The sequence below is a fragment of the Entelurus aequoreus genome, linkage group LG21 (assembly GCF_033978785.1).
Source record: "Entelurus aequoreus isolate RoL-2023_Sb linkage group LG21, RoL_Eaeq_v1.1, whole genome shotgun sequence".
Classification (NCBI taxonomy): domain Eukaryota; kingdom Metazoa; phylum Chordata; class Actinopteri; order Syngnathiformes; family Syngnathidae; genus Entelurus; species Entelurus aequoreus.
In genome coordinates this window covers 11,743,530-11,751,197 of record NC_084751.1, presented here as the reverse complement: position 1 = coordinate 11,751,197, position 7,668 = coordinate 11,743,530, and the positions used below count along the sequence as shown (strand labels likewise).

Below are 7,668 nucleotides of genomic sequence, written 5' to 3'. Positions count from 1 at the left end.
ATCAATCAATCAACGTTCAAATCCAGAAAACTACATACGCGAGAAAACCTTCAGATGTAATAAAGTTTTTTTTACATCGCAATAAACTTGAAATTGATCTTAGATGAATGATATTGAAAGGGACAAGCGGTAGAAAACGGATGGCTGTATATTGAAAGTAGCCATAGGACCGAGCTCTGCACGCTCTGCCCATTCAGGAGTCAGTAGGAGGTACTAATCAATCAAAACACTGGTTCAAACACTGATGACATTTATTAAACAAGACAAGAAGCAAGGAATCAAACAGAGACAGAATTAAATTTGGCTCAGTGAGGAGAAACGTGTACATCTGTACCCTTGTACAGTGTCACTACGCTCTGCCAAAAGGTTGTACGCCTCCTTTTTTATTTGGACTTTCCCTGATTACATGGCAACAACTGTTTCTAAAGGGACGGGGGTCGTAAACAGCCATCGCCTTTGATTAAAACAGTTCAAAGAAAAGGTCGGTAAAACAGTTCAAAGAAGCGGTGCCGGGAGGGGAGTCTGGTCCTGCTTCCTCTTCGCTTTGTAGATCTCGGGTCAAGACAATATCTTGCTGTTGATTACAATACATGAAAGAAACAGAACACCTTCACGTCGCTTCCCATCCTACACAGTGGAGTTTTACAAGCCTTCTTCTTGGTAAGTTTTGTGATAACTTAGATACAATTATTCTGACACTGTACTCTGTTTGAAAAGTACCGGCGCGTCGTCACGTCGTGACATTGCTGGTTTTACCAGCAGAGGAGCATGTTCGGCAGCGCACAAGCACGGAGTACTTACAAGCAGACACAGTGTGTAGACAGAAAAGAGAGAACGGACGCATTTTGGCCTAAAAAGTAAAGATAAAGGTGAAGTTATAACACTGAAACACCCCCAGGAAGGGGTGCTTTAAGACATGGCTAGTTAGTTAGCGGCTAACGTCCATCCGCAGTGTTTTAGCTACTTCTAAATCTCTAATCCTTGTCTCCATGGCGACAAATAAAGTAAGTTTCTTCCTGGAGGACGAGGAATAGCTAAACATGCTTCACTACATACCGTAGGAGGATACAATAGTTACTGAATGTAAACGAATGCCATGGGTGGATCTATACCTGACATCCACTGTAATGATATCAAGTATAAGAGCGTATCTAGTCGATACTACTATTTTTTTTATTGTCACAATTTTTTTTTTCTTTTTAAAAAAAAAATTCATATTATGTTTATAAACTCAGGAAATACGTCCCTGGACACATGAGGACTTTGAATATGACCAATGTATGATCCTGTAACTACTTGGTATCGGATCGATACCTAATAGTGTGGTATCATCCAAAATTAATGTGAAGTATCAAACAACAGAAGAATAGTTAACCGGCGCCACAATGTAAACAAATGCCATGGGTGGATCTACACCTGACATCCACTGTAAGGATATCAAGTCAGGAGTGTATCAAGTCGATACTACTATGATTACATCAATATTTTGTATCGTCACAAAATCTTTTTTCTTTTAAATGTTTATTATATTCATGAACTCAGGAAATATGTCCCTGGACACACGAGAACTTAAATCATGACCAATGTATCACGCTGTAGCTACTTGGTATCGGATCGATTTGTGGTATCATCCAAAACTAATGTAAAGTATCCAAACAACAGAAGAATAAGTGATTATTACATTTTAACAGAAGTGTAGATAGAACATGTTAAAACAGAAAATAAGCAGATATTAACAGTAAATGAACAAGTGGATTAATAATTATTTTTTTTACAGTTTGTCCCTCATAATGTTGACAAAACAATAGGTAGATAAATGACACAATATGTTACTGCATACGTCAGCAGACTAATTATGAGCCTTTGTTTGTTTACATACTACTAAAAGACAAGTTGTTTAGTATGTTCACTATTTTATTTAAGGACTAAATTGCAATAAGAAACATATGTTTCATGTACACTAAGATGTTTTGTTACAATAAAGCCAATAATAACATTTTTGATTTAAAAAAAATGGTGGAGATAGGCTCCAGCGACCCCGAAAGGGACAAGCGGTAGGAAATGGATGGATGGATGTGTTTGTATGTGTGAAGACCTCATTGTTGGACTGTTTGAAATAGTCACAGCTGCTTGGCTGCCATCTAGTGGTTGTCAGGAGAACTTCCTGGAGCGCGCCTTCCCCCCAATCAGCTGACGTTGAAGACTTGTTGACATAAATAATCACCTTTTTGAGTATTGATCACAATACTGAGATCACAGGTCATTTATTGCACATTACATGTGAATAGAACGGTCATCAATAATATAGCCGTTGGTTTCAAACTGTCATGAGTTAATTTTTTATTTAGGACTTTTTTAAGAAAATAATTAGGCAGGAAAAAAATAAGTAAATAAATTGGATGAAATCAAAATAAATTACACATTTAAAAAAAAATAAAATAATAATAATTAGAAAATATAGAACATTACACACGGTGCTCAAAAATCTATCAAAATGTTTTATTACAACTTTGGTAAGCTATGAAGCCGCACCGCTTGATGGATTGTACTATGCTTCAACATACCAGTATTATTATGGTGTTTGTATAAGTTAAGACATATTATCTGACATTTTGTTTTGCAATTTTACGCAAAAGCAACTTTTCTTACCTTCTGGTACCTGCTGATATGTATTTGGGATCTGCATAAGTCCTGAAAATTTGCCTGATTTCGCCTTTGTAGTGGATAAGCTTCTTCTTTTTCTCTATCTTCTTGTTATGGGACATTCATCCTCCGCTGTTGCCATTTCTAATCTAAAGTAGTGTAAAGTTCTTACTTATATCTGCCAGTAAACTCGCCATTAAAGCGCTAAAATATACCGGTGTAGTGAGTTTAAATTATTCACCCAAGGAACTTTGGTTAAATACGATATTCTGTAGGCTTTTTATAGACAAACATTCATTCTTTTTCTTCAACTTTCCAGTCTATCCTTGGTTCAACCTATATATTCCTACACATTCCTGAAATAAACCCTTCCAATTGATGCCAATGCCAATGAACAAGCATGACAAGAGTGTTAAAGGTTCCTCCGTTGTGTATTTAACAGGACAGGAGTAAGACGATAGGATGCACTTAGGGTGCATTAAACACTATGATGTTGCATTATTCCATTTGTTCTATATGGCAGCAGCTCATACATATTGTATGTTAATGTAGTGATGTCAACAGCAATATTATAATATGATATTTGTAGGGATGTCAACAAAACAAACACTTTGGTATTAGTTTTAAAAATATCAAAAGGTCATCTCATCCTTCAAAATGTTCTAATATATTTAATTGGAAAAAAAAATACACATCTAGGTAAACAAATAGTAATTTTTTGTCAAAAATATGCTCATAGACATTAAATATATTTTTATTTTTGTAAATTATGCCTTTAAATTAATATTGCATGTTGCATTTTTTTTAAATGAGCAACTATTGAACCAACCAATACTTCTCAATTGATGTCCATTTTTAATTTAGAAAATATCTACGTATAAACATTAAATGTATTTTTTAAATGATGTCAATAAAATTTAAATGACTGTTTTAATGACATGCAGCTCTCTTTAATGTATCTATGTCCTAAATACTATTCAACAAACAACAAAACTCTTAGTTTAGGCTATATATCAATTTTTAATACTTAAAGACAGAAATTTGTTTTATGTGTTTCATGATGTACTCTAAATTGTAATTACTTAGCACGGTTATATTGCCAAACATTGAATAAAAAATACGCAACAAATAAATCATTCCTAACTGATGTCATTTTCTAAACCATTTTAAAGAAAATAAATCTATGTATAAACATTAAAAACTGTTTTAATTATGTAGTCTACATTTGAATTACTTGAAAATGTTCTACATAGTGCTGTCAAAATATATACTTTTTTGAACAGATTAATCAAACTATGACATGTTGATTAATTAGTTAAATACCAACTTTAAAAAAACAAAAACAAATATTTTACCACAAATGCAATTATATCATCAGAATATCAAACACAGACACGTTTTACATGTTTTCCTTGAATACACTACATTTATGTGCTCAAAACTTGCTAACAGTTTGTTGCACCCGCCTAGTCTTGCTCTCAGGGAATAAAAGACACAGGTCGATCCCAAGTTCTTTCAGATGACATATATGTTGAGTAAAAAGGACCCCAAAGACAGAATGATACAATATTAAGTTTTTTTTTTACTAAAGCTTTAGGAGACCAGCCCTTACAACGCAGCCATAGCATCAGCAAGAAGAAGTCTACACCCAAATAAAAAGAGTCAGCTTATGTAGAGCGAAAACAGCCCCTCTCGCCCAGAAAGGAGCGCAGCTGCTTCTTCAAAACAGATAAGGAACTGGCCAAAACAGCTCTGTGAGCCGACAAACAGGAGCCCTTAAAACAAAAGCAAGAGGTTACTAGCGGACATAAGATAAAAGCAAGGAGGTCACGAGAAGACAAACTACATGGGATAATACTGGCTCAGGTTCTGACGTAGATTTGACCATTGAATTTTGGTCATTTCCCAACCAATTTTCTGCAACACAAACATAACATTGAAACAACATGCTTTTTGACCAAAAAAATTACCATTGATTATTGGTCATTTCCCAACCAATTTTATACAACACAAATACAACATTGAAACAACATGCTTTTTGACAACGTTTATTCAATGTCAGATTCTGACGTAGATTTGACCATTGATTTTTGGTCATTTCCCAACCAATCTCCTACAACACAAATACAACATTGAAACAACATGCTTTTCGATGACCTTTAATCAATGTTGTGTTCCAACGTAGATTTGACCATTGAATGTTGGTCATTTCTCAACCAATGTTTTACAACACAAAAACAACATTGAAGCAACATGCTTTTCGACGACGTTTATTCAACATCAGGTTCTGACGTAGATTTGACCATTGAATTTTGGTCATTTCCCAACCAATTTTCCACAACAAAAACACAACGTTGAAACAACATGCTTTTTGACAGCGTTTATTTAAAGGCCTACTGAAATGATTTTTTTTTATTCAAACGGGGATAGCAGATCCATTCTATGTCTCATACTTGATCATTTCGCGATATTGCCATATTTTTGCTGAAAGGATTTAGTAGAGAACATCAACGATAAAGTTCGTAACTTTTGCTCGCTGATAAAAAAAAAGCCTTGCCTGTACCGGAAGTAGCGTGACGTCACAGGTTGAAAGGCTCCCTTACATTTCCCCATTGTTTACACCAGCAGCGAGAGCGATTTGGACCGAGAAAGCGACGATTACCCCATTAATTTGAGTGAGGATGAAAGATTCGTGGATGAGGAACTTTAGAGTGAAGGACTAGAGTGCAGTGCAGGACGTATCTTTTTTCGCTCTGACCGTAACTTAGGTACAAGCTGGCTCATTGGATTCCACACTCTCTCCTTTTTCTATTGTGGATCACGGATTTGTATTTTAAACCACCTGGGATACTATATCCTCTTGAAAATGAGAGTCGAGAACGCGAAATGGACATTCACAGTGACTTTTATCTCCACGACAATACATCGGCGAAGCTCTTTAGCTACGGAGCTAACGTGATAGCATCGGGCTTAAATGCAGATAGAAACAAAAGAAATAAGCCCCTGACTGGAAGGATAGACAGAAAATCAACAATACTATTAAACCATGGACATGTAAATACACGGTTAATGCTTTCCAGCTTGGCGAAGCTTAACAATGCTGTTGCTAACGACGCCATTGAAGCTAACTTAGCAACGGGACCTCACAGAGCTATGCTAAAAACATTAGCTATCCACCTACGCCAGCCAGCCCTCATCTGCTCATCAACACCCGTGCTCACCTGCGTTCCAGCGATCGACGGAGCGACGAAGGACTTCACCCGATCACAGATGCGGTCGGCGGCCCGGAGACGGAGGAAGTCAAGGTGAGGTCGCCGGCTAGCGCGTCTGCTATCCATCTCAAAGTCCTCCTGGTTGTGTTGCTGTAGTCCGCCGCTAATACACTGATCCCACCTACAACTTTCTTCTTTGCAGTCTTCATTGTTCATTAAACAAATTGGAAAAGATTCACCAACACAGATGTCCAGAATACTGTGGAATTTTGAGATGAAAACAGAGCTGTTTGTATTGGATTCAATGTGTCCGAATACTTCCGTTTCAACCCTTGACGTCACGCGCATACGTCACCATACTGTGACGTTTTCAAGCGGAAGTTTAGCGGGAAATTTAAAATTGCACTTTATAAGTTAACCCGGCCGTATTGGCATGTGTTGCAATGTTAAGATTTCATCATTGATATATAAACTATCAGACTGCGTGGTCGCTAGTAGTGGCTTTCAGTAGGCCTTTAATTATCAGGTTCCAACATAGATTTGACCATTGAATTTTGGCCATTTTCCAACCCATTTTCCACAACAAAAACACAACGTTGAAACAACATGCTTTTTGACAACGTTTAATCAATGTTGGGTTCTGACGTAGATTTGACCATTGAATTTTGGTCATTTCCCAACCAATTTTCTACAACACAAATACAACAGTAAAACATCATACTTTTTAAAAACGTTTAATCAATGTTGGGTTCTGACGTAGATTTGACGATTGAATTTTGGTCATTTCCCAACCAATTTATTACAACACAAATACAACGTTGAAACAACATGATTTTCGATAATGTTTATTCAATCTCAGGTTCTGACATAGATTTGACCATTGAATTTTGGTCATTTCCAACCAATTTTCTACAACACAAACATAACGTTGAAACAACATGCTTTTTGACAACGTTTATTTAATGTCAGGTTCCAACTTAGATTTGACCATTGAATTTTGGTCACTTCCCAACCAATTTTCTACAACACAAACATAACGTTGAAACATCATGCTTTGGAACAACGTTTATTCAATGTCACGTTCTGACGTAGATATGACCATAAAATTTTGGTCTTTTCCCAACCAATTTTCTACAACACAAACACAACGTTGAAACAACGTGCTTTTCGAGAACTTTTATTCAATGTCAGGTTCTGACGTAGATTTGAGCATTGAATTTTGGCCATTTTCCAACCCATTTTCCACAACAAAAACACAACGTTGAAACAACATGCTTTTTGACAACGTTTAATCAATGTTGGGTTCTGATGGAGATTTCATCATTGAATTTTGGTCATTTTTCAACCAATTTTCTACAACTCAATTACAACGTTGAAACAACATGTTTTTCGATAACATTTATTCAATCTCTGACAAACATAACGTTGAAACAACATGTTTTTCGAGAACTTTTATTCAATGTCAGGTTCTGACGTAGATTTGACCATTGAATTTTGGCCATTTTCCAACCCATTTTCCACAACAAAAACACAACGTTGAAACAACATGCTTTTTGACAACGTTTAATCAATGTTTGGTTCTGACATAGATTTGACCATTGAGTTTTGGTCATTTCCCAATTAATATTCTACAACACAAATATAACGTTGAAACAACATGCTTTTTGACAATGTTTATTTAATGTCAGGTTCTAACGTGGATTTGACCATTGAATTTTGGCCATTTTCCAAACAATTTTCCACAACAAAAATACAACGTTGAAACAACATGCTTTTTGACAACGTTTAATCAATGTTGGGTTCTGACGTAGAT

At 36.0% G+C, this 7,668-nt stretch overlaps 1 protein-coding gene across 1 annotated transcript in view; it reads left to right on the top strand.

The window, feature by feature from the left end:
• The window catches only part of LOC133638406 (calsenilin-like), a 34,339-nt gene that overhangs the window by 8,831 nt on the left and 17,840 nt on the right, over positions 1 to 7,668 (top strand). The window lies entirely within an intron of this gene.